The sequence below is a fragment of the Oryx dammah genome, unplaced genomic scaffold, assembly GCF_014754425.2.
Source record: "Oryx dammah isolate SB20612 unplaced genomic scaffold, SCBI_Odam_1.1 HiC_scaffold_18, whole genome shotgun sequence".
Classification (NCBI taxonomy): domain Eukaryota; kingdom Metazoa; phylum Chordata; class Mammalia; order Artiodactyla; family Bovidae; genus Oryx; species Oryx dammah.
This window is the reverse complement of record NW_024070202.1, coordinates 79,348,577-79,361,782: the sequence shown is the minus strand read 5'-3', so window position 1 is coordinate 79,361,782 and position 13,206 is coordinate 79,348,577. Positions and strand designations below refer to the sequence as shown.

Sequence of the window (13,206 nt, the reverse complement as noted above, 5' to 3'; positions counted from 1 at the left end):
ACTGACACACACGTCTGTAATAAGAACTGGGAAAAACCAAAGCACTTTTTCAAATGGCACTTTAGTTCCAATTAGGGAGATCATTCTTTTGATAAGAATCACAGAGAAATGAACTTGACTGAAAATGAAGGCCAGGTGATCATCAACAAAACAGTCTCTGAGGGTCTGTGCTATCCTCCTGCACAAAATAAAGGAACAAATCTCCTAGTTTCTAAGGTTCTTTCCAGCTGTAGAATTCTGTGAATTTGGTTTTAAAAATGAAGTTGAATGTCCCTGAAATTTCTCTGAATTCCGATTCAAAGTTTTAGAATCCCATTGTATATTAATAGAGTTCCTTGGCTCCATACATCAAATGTCCTATAACTGGGAGACAGGTGCAACCTACAGACGTACCAGAAGACGTGGTTCTTAATTTGGATCAAACTTAGGTCTACTCCAGTAAGATAATGTTCAGTCATGGATGACGGGGGAAATTTGTGCCCTAGCTTGATCCTCTCAGTTTATTCTCTGGTTGCCCCATACTTTATCTGCCTTAATTCAAGGCATTTGTGAACCCTTGCCCACACATACATAGAAATACCACCAAAAAATTTGTGCAATGACAGAAACCTCCGCTGGGTTTCCTGGGCCACGCAGCAGTGACATGACGTTTAATTACTTTCTTGATAAGGTTCTGGGTCCTAACTGAGTGGTCTCTGGGGGCCTGGGGATAAAATCCCACCATCACTCAACCTTGCTCAGTTACTCCACTAGGCGGCTGGCTGTGGTAAGAAAAAAAAAAGAAAGAAAAAAAGCAGTCTGTTGTGTTGTGTTTGTAGTTTAAAACTGGATGAAGGCAGAGAAAAGCAAACACGGTGTACTCTCCTAGAGCAGCTCTCAGAAAGCCAGAGAGATAGGAGAGAGCAGGTGACATGGCCCAGGGAGCAGGCAGACAACCAAGATCCTTTCAGAAGCTCTGCACATGAAGAAGAACCCATGTAGAATCACTCCAGTTCATCACGGCACCGCAACCCCCTGATAGACAGTTGTGTGTTTTCTCTAAAAAGCTAACTGTCCTCAGTATGAGTTTCTTAAAAGTGATGCTGGGCACAAGTTCACCTGTATCATTTTTCTATATTCCATACATAAGTGGTATTATACAATAGTTTTTTTCTTTTTTACTTCACTCTGTATGGTAGTCTAGAGACACAGACGTAGAGAACACATACGTGGACACCAAGGGGGAGGAAGGGGATGGGATGGATTGGGAGACTGGTGCTGACATGTATACACTACTATACGTGAAACAGATAACTAATGAGAGCCGAACTGTGGAGCACAGGCAACTCTACTCAGTGCTCTGTGGTGACCTAAGTGAGAGGGGAATCCAAAAAAGAGGGGAGGTATATATATATACACATATGTATATGTATGTGTATATGTATATATACTTGGGCTTCCCTGGTGGCTCAGCTGTTAAAGAATCTGCCTGCAATGCAGGAGACCAGGGTTTGATCCCTAGGTAGGGAAGATCCCCTGGAGAAGGGAACGGCTACTCACTCCAGGATTCTGGCCTGGAGAATTCCATGGACTGTATAGTCCACAGGGTCGCAAAGAGCCAGACACGACTGAGTGACTTTCACTTTCTTTTTTAAAAAAATTAATTTATTTATTTTACGTAACAATATTGTATTGGTTTTGCCATACTTAACGTGGCTTCCTAGGTGGCACCAGTGGTAAAGAACCCACCTACCATTGCAAGAGACATAAGAGACTCAAGTTCGATCCCTGGATTGGGAAGATCCCCTGGAGAAGGGCATGGCAACCCTCTCCAGTATTCTTGCCTGGAGGATCTCATGGACAGAGAAGCCTGGCAGGCTATAGTCCATAGGCTTTCACAGAGTTGGAAATGACTAAAGCAAATTAGCATGCATGCATACTGATAGCTGATTCATTTTGCTGTACAGAAGAGACTAACACAACATTGTAAAGCAACTATACTACTATAATATATATTCTTTAAAGTCATACAGGGGCACATACATGGATGAAGAGAACAGATCTGTTGGCCAGGGGACAATATGCCATCTTTAAACGTATGCTTCAAGAACATGTCTGTGGTCCTTTCACATCGCCCAAGACTGTCCCAGATATGTACAGAAGCCCAATCATTAAGCCCACATGATACGGAGGTGTTATATGAAGTCTCCTTTCTAAGGAAAACAATGGTCACACAAATCCCCTCCATAAAGATTGCTCTTGGTACAGCTATTTTCCATGTTATTAGACAGTGAGCACCTTGGATGAAGACATGAAAAAAAAAAGAAGGAAGGATGAGAGGAAGGGAAGAAAGAAAGGAGGGAGGAAAATGACAGGGAAAGTTAAAATTGGAATATGACCTGAGAATTTGAGTTTTGTTAACTTCTTGAGTCAGGACCCACATCTTTTGGTTTCGTATTCTCAGCCACTGAGACGGGGCCCCGGTACTTGGCAAGTCCTCCATAAATATCTGTTGGTTTGATTGGCTTAGGCGAGACACTGAACTTTCTCTGGAGCCAAGAATTTATATTTGATGCTTTTGCCTGACTTACTTCAACTGCATTTTACCCAGTATCCATACAGTAAGATTTTAATGTAGATACTGTATTACTTTAAAATAATATAGTATTGAGAATTCAAAAGAACTTGAATGATTGGAATGATATCGAAATGTGAATCCCATCTTGCCAGAGGGAATAAAAGAAATACTCAGTGATCACAACATTGCATCTATCCCCACATACTGACATGTATGTGCTGAGTCCTGCTGCACATCCGGTCCTGTGCTGTAGACTCAGACAGACCTGAGTCTTTTCCTGAGGAAATTACAGTCTGCTGGAGGGACATGGATAATGGCTTAAATGACTGTGCAATTATAGTTATGATCAGTGTTAGGAAGGGAAATAAGAGGGCTTTAGAAAAACAATTAACAGAGAGTCCCAAATCTGTGGGGAGCACCAAAGGCCAGGGTCACCTTTTCCAGTGAGTGGCATTTAAAATGGGACTGAAGGATGAGTGGAGACCTGGTGGGCACGCAGGTGAGGATGGGGGTGGAGAAAAAGATAGGTGGACGCCCCCAGAGAAGGTCAGATCTTGGTGCCATCGAGGAGCCGGGAGAGGAACATGTAGGTAGGAGCGGATGTGCCAGGCAGACATGGGAGCAGCCCAGCATTGCCATTCTGGGTGTAGTAGGAAGGCATGAGCTTCCAGGGGCCCACCTAAAATGCAGCCCTCTGGGTCAGGTGTCCAGCAGGGAGACTGTGAGATAGACCTCTGCATGGAACTCACGTGCATCCACCAGGACGCCTGCCCCGATGACCAACAGGGAAGGTGCCACCTGAAGCTAGCAAGCCTCCGGTCCTCCCCATCAGGCTGGAGGAGCCAGACTCTGGGTGGAGAGGAAAGAGGTGCCCTCCTTCAGGTGGGTGAGGTGGGAGAAAAAGAGCCTGCCAGCCTCCTTGAGCTGGGAGCCTGGCCGGTGTAGGGAAGAAGGCTGTGATTGGACAGGAGGCTTTAAGTTTAAACTGGACGAGACTTTAGTAACCAAAAGTGTAGAAGCTGCTGACCAGGGAGTCGAGGGACCTGCCGTTGAGCTGGGATGGGGGCGCTGACAATGGGCTGATGAGAGCAGTGCCTGGAAAATACATACCATCTCAGACTAATACCTGGCCAAGTTGCATCAGCCTTGACCTCTGGACAATGTCTGAAAAATCCCAGTGGCGGGAATCCAGTGCCCATCAGTAACCACAATACCCAGCCTTCTCTCATCTGGAGAGGAACAGAGGAGAAGTTCCTTGGGACCGTGGAAGCAACCTCACTTTCAAAAAGGTTAGCATCTTGAGAATTTTCCCTTTCTGCCCCATAGAGTAGACCTAAGTCCTGTCTAACATGCTTTTGTGTTTTTTCCGAAACTGCTTGAGTGCCAACCTGGATTGAGACCACAAGTTACTGTTCTTGGAATGAGATTCTCTGACCTCAGTTGGCAGAGACCAGGTCAGTCTTGTTTGTCTTTAAGGATTCAAATACTGAGCACAGGACATAATCAATTACTTCAAAGAAACACAGAAATCTTTCTGCTTATTTAGGTTATTTATTTATGTTTTAATTTTTATTTGATATTGGGTTGATTAACAATATTGTGTTAGTTTCAGGTGTACAGCAAAGTGATTCAGTGATACATATACATGTATCTATTCTTTTTCAAATCTTTTTCTACTTAGGTTATTACAGAATATTGAGCAGAGTTCCCTGTGCTATACACTAGGTCCCTGTGTATATGTCATTTTGCATCTTTGAGCTTAAAACACTTCCTGAAGCTAGATTTCAGGTGAAACTTAAAATTCCAAGAAATCAGAGACTTTATGTGTCGAAGTGTCCCAAATATTTACTCTGCTAAAACAACCGCTTTGGCTTCTGCAGGCACTCATGTAGGGCTCATGTTTGGACAGAGCTCATACCACATGAGCATGGGAATGGGGCTGGAGGGTGGGTGGGTGAGGTGGTGCACTGGAAGATGCCCCCAGACCAAATTCGAATGAGCTGTGTACTTTTGGACAATTCACCTATCTGGGCCTTAATTTTTCCCATCTGTAAAATGGAGGTGATGAACTACAAACTACAACTGGATGTTTACAAACTTTTTCTGTAAAAAGCCAGAGAGTAAATATTTTAGGCTCTGCAGGCCAAAAAGTTTCTATCCAGTCTGCTCATCTCTGCTGCTATTTTAACATGCAAATAAACGGGCTCAGCTATCTGTTGACGGACACTGAAACTGTCAAGTATCCTAGGACAGTCTTTACATCTTTTTCCCAATTATTTAAAAGTGTAAAAATCATTCTTGGCTCCTGGGCTGTATAAACACAAGCAGTAGCCAGATTTGGCCTATGGGCCATTTGTTTTGCTCTCGCTGAAATCTATGACTTCAAAGTTTCCTTACTGGGCTAACAGCCCTTGACATTCTTGGTTAGGCTGGCTCTAGAGCCTGAGGAAGTAAAATTAGGAGGAGCTATGTCTCAGGGCCAGAGTACAGAGAAGGCAGTAAAAGGGAATAAAAATGAGGGTCCTGGGATGATGACATGAGGGGAGGGAGTTAGCCAGACAGATGTCCCTGTCTGCCCCATGTTCTTGGGACTGCGTGAAAAAAGCACCTCTTCTTTGCTCACCAAAATGCTAAGTAGCTAAGAAAAGGAATACACAGTGAATTCTTAACACTCAAACAGACAGGCAGATTCCCTAGGAGGCAGGTCTGAAATTCAATGGGCCTGTGTTTATTTGTGGTTTCACTCAAAATTTGACTTCCTGGCGGTGAAAACGTTAATCAAATATATAAATAATTTAATTGGAGGGAAAATAATGCATGATTAAATTCCAAACTAATCCAACACCAAGACATGCAATTTGCCAGAGGCCCAAGCGCCAGAAAGAGATAGATGGTGTAAATTACAGCTCTGGATGCCAACTCTCTCGGCGGGGCCAATCCGGACAGCTCCCCATCTGAATAAAGAGGATGAGGACATCAGGACCAGGCAACCCCAGAAAGACTGGGTCCAGCCACTGAGCTTCCTGATGAACTGAGATTGTAAACATTTGCCTCAAGAAACTGAATGCTGATGAAAAAAATAAAGCATCTCAGGAGCCCATAGCCAACCAACCAAGCTGGTATTTGGCCACCTGATCGTGTTTGTAACAGGATGAGCCGAGACCTGGGATTCTTGTCTCTTGCACTCCCCATGGAGCTCTGGGGGCACAGAGGAAGATGCGGGGGGAATCACTACAGTTGGCCTGGCCATTGGAGAAGTGGAAGGTATTTCTTTCTTCTTTTTTTTTTAAAAAACTTCTTTAGGATATACTTGCTTTGCAATGTTGTATTAGTTTCTATTGTACAGTAAGTAGAGTTCCCTGTGCTATACAATAGGTTCTCATTAGTTATCTATTTTATATATAGTAATGTATATATGTCATTTCTGGTCTCCCAATTCATCCCACCTTCCCTCTCTTCCCTTGGTGTCCGTACTTTGTTCTCTATGTCTGTCTGTGTCTCTATTTCTGTTAAGTTACACATATACACATATATAAGATCAGCTGTAAACCATTTTTCTAGATGATACTTCTTTCAAGGGCATCTCTTTGAGAAGCCCACCACTTGGCATCAACCTCGGAGGCGGCAACGGTGCGGGAAGGAAAATGAAGCTTTTCTTTTACTAGCAGCAAAACACATGCCCACAATAGACTTTACTGACTTCACCAGGATCCTTTCTTGTTTCTTATTGCAGTCTGAGTTCAGAGCTGACCATTCATCCTCAGTCTGTCCCTAACCCTTCAGATGAGACACACACACGCCGACCATCTATCCCAAATGTTTGCTGCTCCTCAAATAAGGCTGCTATTCAAGCAGTTCATGAACTCTGGAAGGACACGTCTGCCTTTTTAAAATTGGAATATAATTGCTTTACAATGTTGTGTTAGTTTCTGCTGTACAATAAAGTGGATCAACTATAAGTGTGTGCGTGTATATATATATACACACATATATATATCTCCTTCCTCTTAAGCCTCCTTCCCATCCATCCTGCCATTCTACCCTTCTAGGTCATCATTGGTATAGCTAGCTCCGTTTGCTATATCACTGCTGCTGCTGCTGCTAAGTTGCTTCAGTCGTGTCTGACTCTGTGCAGCTGCCCACCAGGCTCCCCCGTCCCTGGGATTCTCCAGGCAAGAACACTGGAGTGGGTTGCCATTTCCTTCTCCAATGCATGAAAGTGAAAATGAAAGTGAAGTTGCTCAGTCATGTCCAACTCTTAGCGACCCCATGGACTGCAGCCCACCAGGCTCCTCCATCCATGGGATTTTCCAGGCAAGACTACTGGAGTGGGGTGCCATCGCCTTCTCCACAGGGTCCCACTAGCTATCTATTTTACACATGGTAGTGTGTGTATATATATATATATATATATATCCAAATCTCCCAATCGATCCCATCCCTCCCTCTCCCCGCCATGTCCACATGTCTGTTTCTGATGTCTGCATCTCCATTCCTGCCCATAAGTTCATCTGTGGCTCCTTCTCCTTTGGCCCAAGTCCCCACCAACTGACTCGGAGGAGAGGCTACCACACCGCTCAGCAGTGTGGGTGGAAGGTTTGCACAGCTCCATTCACACTCTGCCCAGGTTAATCAGTAGACAAACACCTTGCTGTTGCCGGTGGGTGATTCATTCTCTAAATTAGCCACCTCCCTAACATCAAGAAGGTAAATTCCTTCCACTGTTGTAATGAAAACATTGCGGTTATGCAACCTAAAAACAGTGAAGGCAGGAAATGTAAAACTTCAGGCTCAACCCTCACCATTTCCATCAGGCTCCCCTGTGCATATATGTTACACACCAGTCTTTCTGTCAGTATCTCGTATTTCTCAAATAATACCGAGCTTTTTCACCAAATTGAAAAGTTGCTACAAGGAAAGTTGCCAAGATTTTCACAGCACAAAGTATATGTGAAAACCAAGAGTTACAGTTTTTAGAAAAATAATGTGCAGGTAAACATGATCTCTCTCGGCACACAAATGTCCATGGTCACATGTACACACATATGCAATCACACACACATGTATGTACATGCACACACACAGTATTCTTGTTTTAATAGAAAAGAAAATAAAGGCTTGGAAAGTGTTGCATTTTGTATTTAAATACCCAAGACAATGGAACTGCACTGTGGGACTGCAAGGGATTGGGCTGACCTGGGATGTTGGCTGTATTCTTGTGCCATTTCTGATTTAATCCTTTGCTACATTTCTCTGTATCTATACACACGAATATGCCACTATTTGAATGCCATGATAATATTTTAAAAAGGAAAAACATGAAACCAAGACTTTCCTTCTCAGACTATCAAACCAGTAATGTTTAATACTTTCTAAGTCAATTCACATTGCTGCTAGATCAGCTCACAAACAGGCCTGAGCAAATTAATATGTTTAATAGAACTTGATAATTTGAATCTTCTCCAAATTGGCTCAGGAAGTCTGTTCAGAAGGCCTTCTACTTTGGCACAGAATGTGATATCAACAAGTAAACAAGTTTAAGAAAGCTTAATTTTCAATTGGCTTTCTGACCTTATATTATAAATCTATGAGTAGCTCCTGATTTAGTAGTCCAGAAATATTTCTGAAAAGCAGAAAAAGGGAAAATAATTTTGAATCAAATAAAATTGAATTTACTTTCAAACTGATTTGGCAGAGAGGTTTAAAGGCTTTGCCTTCAAGAATTCCTTGAAACTTTGCAGCTGAAAAGAGCCATATACCTTTCTGTTTTGTGTATTATTTGACACATGTAACATTTGGGAAAGTTTTACTATTGCATGACACGGATTCTATTAGGTAGGCCCTGTGATTGGATTCTTTAAGGCTTTAGAAGGCAGAAGTGAAGAAAGCAGAAGTCAGAGACTATCGGGGTTGAAATAGGCCTTTTATCTCAATATGCACTTTAATTTTAGATAAATAAAATAATTTAAATGGGTTTGGTGGCACCCATCAATCTTCCTGGCAGAGTATTTAAAAAGCTATCATTGCTTGCTGTGGGAGGGATCTTCATGAAGACCTCACAAAATGACTGTTTCAGTTCACACTGGCTAATAAATATATTCATGTAGCTTTCAGTTTTCTAATCTAACTATAAAATGATACAGAAAACATCAAAAGTACTCCAGAATTTGGGTACAAAACTACATTCTCTTTCTAAAAGTAGAATACTTTCTTTCCTATTTCTGATCTGTGACTATTAAAAATTAGGGTGATATAAAAATTAAAATATGTTTCTTGGTTGAGAAAGAATAAATAAATGTGCTTCTTGGTTAAGAAAGACTCTCTCTGACAGTCATTAAAATCTTGTTTCTAGCTATAAATCTGTAATGAAATTATTTTATTCTATGAGTAAGAAAGGCAAAATTCCATAAAAAGGTAAATGTCTGGACAAAGGGCTTCACAATGTTTAGTTGAGGGAACTGATATCAGCTGAAAATACTGCCCTCACTCCCAGCACCACCAAGGTAAGCCGGAGACTGGAATTCCTTACATCATTCACATTTAGGAGCAAGCATGAACCTTGGCAACATTATGTTAAGGAAAGAAGTCAGTCACAAAAGGACAAATATTGTGAGATTCCACGTATTTGAAAGGCCCAGAACAGGCAAAGCTATAAGTTAGTGCTTGGCTGTGGTTGAGGAGGGAATGGAAGATGGAAAATGAGGTTTCTTTCTGGGATAATAAAAACATTGTATAACTGATTGGAGTGATAGTGACACAACTCTGTGAATATATCCAAACACACCGAGTTGTTGTATTCCTGAAACGGGTGAACAGCATGATATATGAATTATAGCCCAAGAAAGATGTTACCATCCCCTCCAAAAAAAAGAAAACCACAGAAGTACTCTTGGTGATGGACTCTGCTAACAGAGGAAATTATTGCAGAAGATAGGAAAAGTAGTCCAGGAACAGCCAGGCTGGATCTGCTCCCTCCAGGACTGTATCTAGGGCTTGGGGCTGGCAAATGATTTCCCAAGGAACCAAAGAGTGCACCATAATCATAGCTTGTATTCACACACACACACACACACACGCACACACACACACATCCACAGACAGATTGAGTCAGAGAAGAACATACTTTTATGACCCGATATTTCCTGGTGGATTTCACACTGGACCCAACGTTAACAACCTGGGAACCTCACTTGTATAACTTCTCTGAGTATTCCTTCTTCATCTTTCAAGTTGTAAAATTGAGTAGAAAGGTGGAGAAAATGAAATTATGTGCTGAGTTGTAAACAAAAGAAAATGAAAACATTGTACACTAATCTGTATATTCATATGTATGTTTGAGGATTTTAATGCAAAAATAGTGTATACTGGAAAAACTGCTATTTTCTCACACGTGATCTATGCTGCTGCTGCTGCTGCTAAGTCGCTTCAGTCGTGTCCGACTCTGTGCGACCCCATCGACAGCAGCCCACCAGGCTCCCCCATCCCTGGGATTCTCCAGGTGAGAACACTGGAGTGGGTTGCCATTTCCTTCTCCAATGCATGAAAGTGAAGTCGCTCAGTTGTGTCCAACTCTGTGCGACCCCATAGACTGCAGCCCACCAGGCTCCTCCGTCCATGGGATTTTCCAGGCAAGAGTACTGGAGTGGGGTGCCATTGCCTTCTCTGATGATCTATGCTAAGAGTCACTAAAAACTTGTGGAAAATTCAAGCACAGGTAATTCAGAATTCTACTTTTATATTTTTGTTGTTTCCTTGAATTAGAAACTAACTGGAAATAAATGTGATATAATTTATGTACGCTGATACCCCTCCCCCACAAGAAGCGCATGCATCACTGGTTCAACTCCAGGATACAGAAACAGACACTGGCTTAACCAAGCCAATGATTTAATGTATTAATGATTAAGATGACCTAACAGTAAAGAGATTACAGTTTTTGAGAAGAATTTTTAAAAAGAAAAATGTAAATACTATTGATAAATGTTGTCTATTTTACTTGGGCTTCCTTTGTAGCTCAGCAGTAAAAAAAAAAAAAAACTCCACCTGCAATGAAGGAGATGCAGGAGATGAGACATGGGTTTGATCCCTGGGTCAGGAAGATCTCCCGGAGAAAGAAATGGCACGCCACTCTAGTATTCTTGCCTGGAAAATTCCATGGACAGAGGAGCCTGGTGGGCTACAGTTCATAGGGTGGCAAAGAGGCAGAGACAGTTTAGTGACTAACAACAAGAAGAATAAGAATGCTACCATTAATAAATCCAGCAGGCAAGACCATTTTGGCTTCCCAGGTGGCACTAGTGGTAAAGTGCCACCTGCCTTTACATCACCTGCCTGCCGGTGCAGGAGGTGTAAGAGATGTGGTTTGATCCCTGGGTCAGGAAGATCCATGGAGCCGACTCCGGTATCCTTGCTTGGAGAATCCCATGGACAGAGGAGCCTGGCAGTCTTTGTGACCGCAGGGTCACAAAGCACTGGACACAAGCTACTTAGGATGTACACGAGACCTTTTAAACTATGTGTCACGGAATGAAATAATTTGGAAAGTCTGTCTCCCAAAAAGCATCTTCTACTGCATTTCTTTGCACTTAACAAATTTATCAAACATGGTAAGCATCAAGCCTTCTGACCAAAGGTCTAGTTCCAAAGGAGAAGTAGCAAAAGGCTTCCCTTCTGTTCCTCACCCCCTCCTAGGCTGAGAAGAATGGCCAGGATGCAACCTGTAAGAGGCAACCTTTCCTGAGGACCAGGTGAATCAGGCACTCACATGACGGGTCATTTCTAAGAGTCCAGCGTATCTGGAAAGCACAACCGTCCACGACAATGGCATTTACCATCACACACGAAAGACTTCAGAAGACAAATTGTGTCCCAGAGCATTAAAATCTTCCCACCTTGTGGGCTTGGATTTCTGCTCTGAAGAGAAAAGAGCGTTCACGTGCGGTTTCTCTGTGCAAGAAGAATCCAACTAGTATTTGTAGAGTAGTTACACTCTGCAAAGTACTGTCAAAATATTTCTTCTGTGATCAAACTTTGAAAGGTGGGTTATATGGGTACAATCATACAATTGTAATAGCACACCTTATACTTTTAATTTGCACACACATGTGCATGCACACACACACACATATACTGTGACTAGCTCTAAGAAGAATAAGGAAGACTCACTTTTTAAAAGTCTTTCTGAATGTGAAGGTAGGTGAGAACTTTTCCTGTTTGCAATATAAAATATTAAGAATTCTAGTATCCAGGGGCATACAAAATATTAGCCTTTAATAACTTAATTTTTTTCTAATGAATTTCTTTTATTTTTTTATTGAAGGATAAAATTCAAAATTAATTTTTATTGATTTAGAATGTTGTGTTACTTTCAGGTATATAGCAGGATGATCCAGTTATATATACATATATATATGTGTGTATATATATATATAATTTTTCAGATTCTTTTCACTTCTAGGTGATAAAAAATATTGAGTGTAGTTTTATGGTCATAGCAATCCAGCAAACCTGAACATCCAGTTATTGTTCTTTGTAAAGAGCCTTAACAGATAGTATGATTGTGAGAAAATTCAAAATTCAAGGAAAAATAAATAAAAGTGAATTAAAGGTGTGACTTGACTTTGAAAGGTTGGTTTCTCATTCCCTGCTCTTACAAAAGCTGCCATGTTCCCTCCATTCAAGTCTGATTCAGAACATTTTGGCACTCAGCCCTTGAAGTGGCATCCTGTTTTGTTCATTTCAATCTCATAATTTTAATGGTGAGAATTTTTGTGAAAGTAGACACAAATACAATGAAATGTATTTGAGGACCCCTCTGCTGTTCCAATGGTTAAGAAACCTTGCAATGCAGGGGACATGAGTCTGATCCCCGGTCAGGGAATTAAGATCCCCACGTGCAAGGAGCAACTAAGCCTGCACACACAGCAACTAGAGAAGCCCACGAGCCACGGTGAAGATGCCACACACTGTAACTAGCATCCAACGCAGGCAAATAAATAAACATTCTAGTAATACTTGGATTTCAAATCTATTTTTAGTATTTGGAGAAGAGTCAAGTATCTGTTTTTTTCAATAACGTCGTTTGAAAATATGGGATAGAAAAGTTATTCTGAGGCCAGTCCAGTACAAGCCATATCTCTGACCATGGCCCACCCTAAGGGTCTTCTGCCCATTACCTTGCAAAGAAACTGTCTTCTTGAATGAAAAGTGCCAGCAGAGTTTCTCACAATCAGAAGAAGATTCAGTTAGCATGTATGTGCCAAGAAGGCGGTTGTGACTGCTGATAGCAGAAACACAGGCAAATCTCAAGAGCTATTGGAAGAAAGGAAGGAAGCAGGCAAGCAGGCAAAATTATCCATTTGGAAATCTGCCCACAGTCCCGCTGGGCTGACTCATTCATTCACTCTTAACTCAGTGCTTACTTATGATATGACGGTTACCGAGCTAGACAGTGAAGAGCCAAGACTGAATAAGACACGTCCACTGGATCTTAGCCAAGACTGGCTGTCAGAACAACGCAGAAAGGAATACTGTTTAAAAATTAGCTTTCACATCACAGACACCTTTGCAATTAAGTGAGCCACCCAGAAGAATGCACGAGTCTCCATATCATAGACAACTGGCAGGCCCATTTGCCCCAAGCTTTTCCA

At 41.9% G+C, this 13,206-nt stretch overlaps 1 protein-coding gene across 1 annotated transcript in view; it reads right to left on the bottom strand.

Annotated features, from left to right (window-relative positions):
* The window catches only part of GLI3 (GLI family zinc finger 3), a 311,788-nt gene that overhangs the window by 19,535 nt on the left and 279,047 nt on the right, over positions 1-13,206 (bottom strand). The window lies entirely within an intron of this gene.